At 39.1% G+C, this 10,129-nt stretch overlaps 1 pseudogene; it reads right to left on the bottom strand.

Annotated features, from left to right (window-relative positions):
• Window positions 1-1,233: 1,233 nt before the first annotated feature.
• Window positions 1,234-1,505, bottom strand: LOC127194248 (cytochrome b-c1 complex subunit 6, mitochondrial-like; annotated as a pseudogene).
• Window positions 1,506-10,129: the final 8,624 nt, after the last annotated feature.

Genomic DNA, 10,129 nt, shown 5'->3' with positions numbered 1-10,129 from the left:
TGACTGTCACCATCAGTGTGTCTAATTTCTTCTTTCCATTTCTTTGAGGACAACTACTTGACAACCCACAATCAGCAGCAACCAACAGCCTCCAGCCACCCCGACTCATTGGGTCAGTAGCATTTACATATCCTCTGAAAAGTTCCAAGAATCCCAAAATTCACACACTCACAGAAACTTTATGCAGCTGGTAAAAATCACACCTCTGCTAGAGCATGAGGCAAATCACAGTCAGCTGCTGCGATGCAGCCCCATATCCCCACACTTGGTATTAAAATGAAAACACATCCTTACAACATTTCTGAGTTCTTTAAAGAAACCAAAATTACAAAACTCTCACTACAAGCACGACTCCCGGTTCCACAGGTGTGCAGCACTAATAGAGTGTGTTGTGGTGGAAAGTAACCATCCTAACAACTTCTTAGGTTCACATTCTAGTCCCAGCATATATGATCTATGTGGCCTTAGTCAAGTTACTCACCCTTCCTGTTAATACTAATGATAAAAGACACACTTACTCTACATGCGTATTATAATAATTCAGTGAGTTAAGGTACCTAGAATAACATCTGACCTTTTTAAGTTTAATATTATATGATTAAGTAACTGCTTACTGATTTATCCATGTTCAGCAATGTATTTACTGATAAAGTTTTAGATTAGGAGACTATAAGCTTCTAATGTAGAATATAATGAAGAGAAAAACCACTTCATAGTGTAAGATACATCAAACCACCCAGGTATCTGACACATTCTCAATAATTGTGGTTGTTATGGTTCCCCAGGTGAAACATCTTGAGGGGAAAAAATCCAAAGCTCCTACTGGGATAGCGTCTTTAATTAGCAGAGATGTGAGTGATCATGGAAAACTTGTGTCTCCTAAATGGTCATGCAGAGTGGATAATGACATGTTGAAGAGGCATATTCATCCAACAGCTTTTGAGTCTAAACAAGGCGCCTCTGAGACAGACACTGTCAGAAGCCAGGAGGTATCATTGGATAACTAGTACCCACCACACATTTCCCTTTTTCTTTTTCTTTTTTTTTTTTTAAAGCAATCTGAAGATCGGTTTATTCAGATGGAATTACTACTAATTACATAGAATAGAAGCACTTGCCAAATCCGTGAGGCTCTTAAGAAACTACTATACACATCACAAACAAATGGTTCAGCACCACAAGGAAAAGTTCCTGATTCCCAGTGACAAGGCTGAGGTGAATTGATCTGCACATTTACTTCGAGCTGTTGAAGAGTGTGTGGTCTACACAGTGGCCCCCGCGCGTGTGAGAAGTCAAAGAGCTCCTCCGTACAATCCTCTGCTGTCTCTGATCAGGAAGACACTCTCATCACACAGTTCTAGCCGCTCCGGGGCGTTTACACACTTCTCCAACTGCTCACGGTGCCCTCTCACTGTTGCTAGGGGGTCCACCGATTCTTCCTCCTCCTCTTCCCCTTTGGGGTCTCCGGATCCGGTTAGCGTCTTTCGTTCATCCTCTAGACCCATGTCCGACGCTGTTCGGGATTCAACCCGAAGAGTTATAATGCTACCTACTCCGCTTCAGGATGAAGAAGCTCCCTTTTTCTTTTTCACTCCTAGTAAGATCATTGATTTCTCAGAGGGTTTGCTCTTTAGACTGACCGCAAGGATAGATTGTCCCGCATGCTAATCATCCCCGTGTCTCTGACGGCCTCTGGAGGATTTTTGCTCATGTGTTCTGTCCTTACAGGATGTCCTTACAGGATGTCATATAAAGGGGATTCATATAACATGACTCTTGCACTTAGTGTGCTGTTTCTGACATTGTGCTGTACTAGATGTGTGACCAACATCTATTTCCTTTTTACCGCTGACGATACTGCATTTGTGGGTAGGTCACAATTTGTTTACGTGGCCATGAAGTGGGTGACAGGCATGAGGACTGTTGCCAGTGTTTCACTCCTACACATAAACTATTAAGAACATTTCCACTGCATCTTCTGTGAACTTATGTCTTCTTTGGTTTTGAGCAAACATTTAAAAAGAGGATTATTGAGCATTCGGGAAGGCACCTGGTAAAGGGTTGCCACGGTATTTCCTGGCCAAGCATGATAATTTTGTGTGTCTGTTAGTGCAGTATAAGGCCCTGTTTTCTACATTGTCACTAACAGTTAGTACTATTAGTGACTAAAAGTTGAATAATTCTCGTAGGTGTTTATTGGCATCTAAATTGGTATCTAAAGTTAAATTTGCATTTCTCTATTAACTTGTGATGTGCTCTTTCTATGAATTTATTACACATTTACACACACACACACACACACACACACACACACACACACACAGGCAAAATCTGAAAGCTCCTATGTTTAAAACTAAAGAATTTTGTTATCTGATGCTCCCCATCCTTGTTGTTATCAAGTTAAGATGTTTTTATATAGTTTCAATATACGTTACATCTTCCAACTTACAGTGCACATTCTGTGCTTATTGGCATTAAAGAAACCCATTCTGTTATTTTAACTTCTTTTTTTTGATTATTCACTTTCTACGCTCTGTAGGCACACGTTACTTCATACTTTATTTGATTCTTAGAGCCTCTTTGATGTGGCAAGGGGTTACTGTTACTGGAGTTGCTGTTCATGCAAGCACTGAAGTTCTGAACATAGTGATCTAGTCACTAGGCTAGTTACATAAGCAAGCACCATCTCCTTTGTTCCTCTTGTCCTTTGGCCTGGTTGACTCCTCTTGCACCAAGAGATGAGATAAACTATGAAACACAGAATGAACACACCTGTATTCTTTATTAATTGTTATAGTTACTTTTCATTGGGAACCATAAACATGCTTGCATGTGTTTACTATCATTTATTACTTACTGGGAACAAGATATGCTGATGACATACAACTCTAGAGGGACCGTGGAACGTGTCTTGAAATTTCCACACTGTGTCATATGGCAGGAGACCTTTGCTATAGAAAGCACTTATTGACTGCTTCTCAGATGAGATCATGATGGAAATGCTCCTAGTATGCTGTCCCCGTATACTACCTGAACTACTCACACTAGGCTTGGCCTCCCTTGATGAGGACACTTCCTGGCGGGGTGACATTTACTAGCAGAAGTTGCCCTCCTGCAGTATGTGCTTGAATCTCAGGTAAGGCCTTCTGTGAAAAGGACAAAAAAAAAAATATTTATTTATTTATTTATTTATTGCCACCTATGTGCCCAGCTTGGAACCCTATTTTACATCAAGAGACGCTCATACGCTGCCTTCTTGAGCCTGCTTTGCAGCTTAATCCGAAACACAGCCAACATGCAAGATGTTCCCATGGTTCAGAGAATGTGAATCCATACATCACACAGGTAAAGGCTAGGTGCTTTCCTCGACGTCTAACATTTCTTCACCTCTATCTACTACCAAGTCTTTGTGGTTTTATATCCTAAATGTTTTGTTTTTCCCTCATCAGCCAACTTCACGTTGGCCAAGACTCCTAGCTGAGCTTTCTGACTTTGCTCTTTCCTCACTCCTTTCCTTTTCCGTATTGTTTCATGTTTGATTGTCGCTGTCCTGTCCTCTCCTGTTCCTCACCTGTCTCCTGTTGCCCAAGCACAGCTCCCCAAAGGCCAGCAAGTCTTTGTGTCTCTCCCCTCACTCCTTCTCCAGCACACTCGGCGTCATAACTGTTGTTACTCTTTTTGTATCAATACTTCTGGTTCCTCTTTATGTCTTTATAGTTACCTCACTTTTAATCCAAATGCAACATTCAAATATGCCCTTTCATTTCCCTGAAATGGTAAGAGTGTTACCTCTCTTTTGTTTCTGGTTGATTGTTATTAACTCTCCAGTCTTAATTCATTTGCTTGTGTAAGACCTAGTTGATCTTTAATCTTTATATCCATCTGGACTCATCTTTTAAACATATGTTTTCCTATCATTTTTCCTCAATTCCTAGTTTATAGTAAATGTTCAAATATAATGACATATTAAAAAAATTATGACCTTCCGTTTTCAGTTTTCTTAGGATATGTTTTCTTCCCAGAGAACTGTTCCTTCATCTTCTTATTCTCATCATCTTAACTACCTGTGATCAAAGGCCTCTGGCTAGACTGCCTGAGGGAATGAATCCGGAGCGTTCCTTTGCAGCCCCACCATTCCTGTGATTGGCTAGACTGCCTGAGGGAATGAATCCGGAGCATTCCTTTGCAGCCCCACCATTCCTGTGATTGGCTAGACTGCCTGAGGGAATGAATCCGGAGAGCTCCTTTGCAGCCCCACCCTTCCTGTGATTGGCTAGACTGCCTGAGGGAATGAATCCGGAGCGCTCCTTTGCAGCCCCACCATTCCTGTGATTGGCTAGACTGCCTGAGGGAATGAATCCGGAGCGCTCCTTTGCAGCCCCACCATTCCTGTGATTGGCTAGACTGCCTGAGGGAATGAATCCGGAGCGCTCCTTTGCAGCCCCACCATTCCTGTGATTGGCTGCTGATTGTCGTGGTTTGAACATGAAGTGTCTCCAGCAGACTCATGTTGCAGATGTTTGTTCCCTGGATAGTGTTGATTGGGAAGATGCCAAGACCTATGAATCATTGTGAGGGAGGGTCTGTCTGGGGTAAATAAGTCATAAATGTCAGACCCTTGAGGATTATACCTGAACCCTGCTTAGGCCATTATGATTCTTGGTCAGCTGCCATGCCAGCAGCTTCCACCATACACTTCTATTAAGAGTCTTGGCCAATTCTTCTGTTATGTTGGACATAAAAAAATCTAAAATGATGATGCAAAGTAAGCCTTCCTTCACTTAAGTTGTTTCTTTCTTTCTTTCTTTTTTTTTTTTTTTTTTTTTTTTTTTTTGGTTTTTCGAGACAGGGTTTCTCTGTGTAGCCTTGGCCATCCTGGACTCACTTTGTAGACCAGACTGGCCTCAAACTCACAGCAATCTGCCTGCCTCTGCCTCCTGAGTCCTGGGATTAAAGGCGTGCCCCACCACGCCCGGCTTAAGTTGTTTCTTCCAGGCATTTTGACACAGCAGTGCAAATGTAGCTAATACATAGGATTTCAGGGGATGTTATTGGGAAGGGATAAAAGAAAGGTGACCTCTTCTGCCTCTTTCTCTCTTTCTTTCTTGTAGTTACATTTTCTCCTTACCTTTCTTCCCTCCAAATTCTCCCATATACCTCTCTGCACTCTTCTTTTACTAATTGTTATTGCATGCATGTACATGTAGAATGAATAATTATTCTCTCTATGTTAATTAATATAGGAAATTATTAAGACAGTGTTTTCTTTAATCAGCTAGTTCTCCAATGGCTGACACAGAGAGACTATCATTTATTTTTAAGCTGTAAGCACTATGCTGGACAGACTCTGATCTGTTCTCATCCTCCTACCTTTAAACCCCACATAAAAGCCAATCTGATAACTCCTAGGCAGCTTCTGCTCCATCAGTCTGTCCTTACAGCCACATGCTTATTGTCATCTTGGCTTATTGTGACTCCTTTCTCTCCGCCATCCTCTCCTCTTGCTGCATCTTCTCCTGCTCCTCCCCTCTCAAACCCAAGCCTGGGAACTTAAAACTCTGCCTGCCTCTTTATCATCCAGTTATGAGCTTCAGGGTCTTTTATTAGTCAATCAGGGTTAATCAGGGAACATTTCTTATCATCACATGGTTACAAGAGATAGCTGAACATTCATAACAATGCCCATGGCAAGGTGGTAAACAGACTTCATGGCACTGAAACCACATTTGAAATCACAGTTGAGCTTTTTTCCAATCTCTCCCCTTTCTGTTTAACTAAAAAGGCCATTTTTAAACTGTATACAGTAAGCACAATTATGAAACAATCATAAAATGAATAGGTAAGACTTACATACCTAATGTCTAGTACAAAATATCTAGCAACCTTGAAGAAACATTATCATATCCTGGTGAGTCTAAAGTTTTGGACCTAAAGCATCCTCCATCATATCAATTGTACCAATTGTATCAACCCAAGAACATCTATTTAGATCCTTAAATATCTCAACTCCTAGACAGCTGAGCTTAATTGTAAAACTATAACTATTTAGTCTTCAACACCATCAGAGGCTTGAGAAGAAATAAAATTAACTACCTTAGTAAACAGGAAGTGCAGGCTAGCAGCTTTCCACCAATTTTTTTTAAATGATGGAGACAGTTTGCTGTGTGGACAGCCACTCAAATTTCTCCATAATGCTGGAGCACCATCTTCAGCCTTTTGTCACACTATATCTGACAGACATATTTGTGAAGTAGGAACTATTAAGGACTTGCTTACCCTGTCTGAAAGAGCTAGGCAGTTGACTCTGACTGCATCCAAGATTGCTCATTTTAGGCAGAATTCTGTCTGTTGTAGAAATGAGGGCATTTTCTTTGCCCTGATGGTTAGCGTGCCACATTTGAAGCAATCTCCATAAGGAGGTTCTTTGATGCTCATCATCTTTGAGGTAGGCTGGGTGCTGCCAGGAGTTAACCTGTTTTGTTGTCAAGGAATCCTTAAAATAATAAAAACTTCTTTAACTGCGATATTCTGTAGGTCTCTGAGGCTTTTGAAGGCCTTATTTATTTATTCATTTCTACATAATCTACCTTTCTATGGAATCTTATCTACCTGCTAAATCTAGATGTATATTCCTGTGATAAATTAGAGTAGTATTTAACATGACCATGGATTGATCAACTAACAATCAATTTGTATTTTTTAATTATCCTAAAGAGTTTGTATCAGCAACTTTGAAAATACTGCAAGTAAACTTTGTATTCTAAATGAGTTGTATGGGTACAATACTTCATACATAAGTATATACATACATAATACATACATATTTATGTGTCACAACATAACCTTGAGTTTGCATTCATATACCAAAATTTATACCAATCTATCAAAATAACCTTACTAAATATAACAATATCTCTAAGTTGAAGAGTAGATGTAGCAGTCTACCTTTTGCCTTACTATTCCTATAAGATATTTCTATATTTCCTTTTCTTTCTTTTCAACCCCTTTTTCCTTACATAATAAAGATAGAGAAAAGAAAAACAAAAGAGATAAATCCCTGAGTCCAACCTTGTTTTCTCTCTGAATAAGATCATCAATAACAGTAACCAACTCCCATAAATGACAAGCAATCATCCATAGCCCATTAGAACAAACAAAACCCTATCCAACCCCCTTTAAGGAAAATGGGACATTATTCTCTTAAGGTTGCTTCCTGCTGATTTGGGCATAAAGTACCTTTTGGGGGGGCCACATAAAATTGGAAAAAAATAACATTTGTAGTCCAGCCTCTAAATGTTGAGAAATTTTAGGCTTAATGGAAGTCCTGTTTGGAGCAGTCTGAAATACTGAACCAACAGAGATCAGCAGCTGAGGCTGGAACATGCAATATGCTAAAATAAATGTATCAGTGTCTCAGCATCATGGAAGATGAATCATATCAGGTTTGATCTAGTGTCATCGATGTTCACTTCTTTTGCTCAAAAAACATAAATTCTAACAAGCAATTTACAGTCCTAAACTATAAATTAATGAACTGTGCAGGACGCAAAGAGTAATTAAGGATGGTTTTCTGCTCTTTGTATGAGATGAAAAGACATCTTTGCATATATATTCCTAATATAAATTGCTTACTCCTTATAATGCTACATATATGTATGTTTTCAGGGCTAACTGTTTGGCAATGGACAACCAGTTGGTGTGCTATTCCCTGGAGAGATGAAGACCACTACAGAAAACCACAACCAATCAAAATGTAGAGTTGTGGAGCCCAGTGGAGTTCACTGGGTACATGTACAAAACATTCCTCCACTTAAGGCAGGGAACATTGGCATAAAAAGTGTAAAATCCATTAAATCAGGGAGTTTACTATGAGATTGTGTCTCCTAGTAATATCAGAATCTACACCCATAAAGTCTCACCAACCTAACTGGCCCAGTGTGAGATGAATAAGGACAGCACCAATGAACATGTCAAATCTGACAGAAAAACAGCCTATTCCTGTCCTAGCGCTGTTACTCATTTGCTACAACTCTTGGTCACCTAATTTGATGTAAAGATTTGGTATCTTAGATGACTGTCATTTCTTTAGTAACACCTGCTGTCCAATATGTGAAAACAGCTTCTGACTCCAAAGTACTTTGTGCAGTTTTACAGTACAGCTGTGCAAAAGGGACCTACCCAGGATTTCCCAACCCCGAGGGCACCAAAGTTCTGTTTTGCGCACGCTGTTTTCCATAGATATCGTGTACTCATCTGCCTCAGGTGTGTATACAAGCTTCTGCAGAAGTGCCACCACTCTTCTACCCTACCTATTGGAGAAGTTGTACCTGTTACAGCCTGCTACAAACCTTAGGAAATACGTTCCTGTATCTTGGTAATGAGTTTTTTTGGGTTAAAAAGCTTTTGGGTTAAAAAGATTGTTTTGGGTGACTGTTCAGGCAACAAACTGTCATTTTTTTTTTTCATTGTGGAAGCTGTTAACCTGCATTTCCTGTTTACTCAAGTAATTATTCCTTCTCAAGCATATGATGGGGTTGAAAACCAGATATTTTAGTTTTACAATTAAGCTTAGCTTGTTTAGGGGTTAAGATGTTTTTAAGTCAAGATAGATGTTTTAAGTTGAGATATGATAGATATTGATTCACATTCAGAATTTTAGACTCACCGAGATAGGAAAGATGTTTTCTTCAAGGTTACCAAATACAAATAGCCAAAACACTATGAATTTAACATTAATATAATTTCTGATTGTTTCATGGTTCTTGATATATGTAGTTTATTTTATATATGTGTAATAATATAGAGATATACATAAAAATATTTTTAAAAAACATATAGTAAATTATGGATTCTGGTTTTTCATAGTTCTAATGAGTATGAATGAATCACCTAATTAGCTTAAATATTTCCATTTACTAATAGTGGGTAATAAGACTACGTTGTTTTCTCTCTATAAGTAGAAATAATAATAGGTTATTAAATCAAAGAAGGCTTGCAAAGTGCTTTGCATGCCACCTGGCATGTGGTGAACACATAATGTTCAAAAATGCTAGCCATTGTTGTTATAATGATAGTAATTGATAACAATAATTTTTAGAAAATCTTTGGCTATTTAGCCTACATTGAATTCTCCTTTCTCTAAATTTCTACTGTACAAAAAGACAGTCCCACTTGGTGTGGCCCTCATTAGTCCTTTACTTTACAGATACAGAGATTTTTGCCTCCTCAACCTAATTATGTGCTCCAAGAGCACTTTTAATGCAAAACCACCCGCATAGCAGGGATACTGTGTGAGCTTGCTGGTTGGTTGATGGGTTTCACTTCAGGCTGCTGAAATGAAACTTAATAATGTCACCAAAGGAAATGAATCAGGTCAAGAAAGGACCTTTTCTCAATCTTCTGAAATATTATGAAATAAGCAAGGCTTGTGCAGTGCCACCAGATGCAAGGCAAGAGGAGAACAGTTAGTATTCTCCTTAGAACCAGGATGGAAGCCAATCCTTATGTCAGATACACCCAGCCTGAGCTCCAGAGCATCAGATGAGCTGTTTTGTCTATAAACACAATTTCTGTTTTATGTTCTCAAACATTCATTTATCTTCAGACTGGAGTTTCCTTTTCTGAAGCAACAAATTTGTTTGTTGTCAACATCTGTGGTATGAAACTCTTTCATCATCCTGATGACAATTAAGAACATGGCAAACAGAATAGAGGATGGTCATAAATACCAGAAACTAATGAAGGAAAGATGGGCAAAAATCGCCTCATTCATCTGTTCCTAAGCCTACTAACAAAAGACCTCACGATGTACGTCTTAGTATATGTAATTCAACACTTGACTTTAAGGAAACACATGTGTTAGAAAATCAATTATAGTAGAATGAATTGAAGCAACAGTAAAAAGGAGAAAGATGGCTATCTAAAAGAACCTGTATGGACCTTTGATTCTTGTTTTCAAACAACTGTGTGTCTTAACTTTCCGTTCTCAATAATGGCTGGTATATCATCTCCTGTCCCCTACTATGCTACTGTTATTTCCTACATGTCTTCAACAACTCATTTAAGTTTTTCTTTTTCACCTTTCTAATTTATCGTGATGTCCCTAAGTCCCGTGCTATATTAGTACGGG

Source organism: Acomys russatus, chromosome 10 (assembly GCF_903995435.1).
Source record: "Acomys russatus chromosome 10, mAcoRus1.1, whole genome shotgun sequence".
Classification (NCBI taxonomy): Eukaryota; Metazoa; Chordata; class Mammalia; order Rodentia; family Muridae; genus Acomys; species Acomys russatus.
Note: the sequence above shows the minus strand (reverse complement) of the source record. Positions and strands in the feature narration are given on the sequence as shown.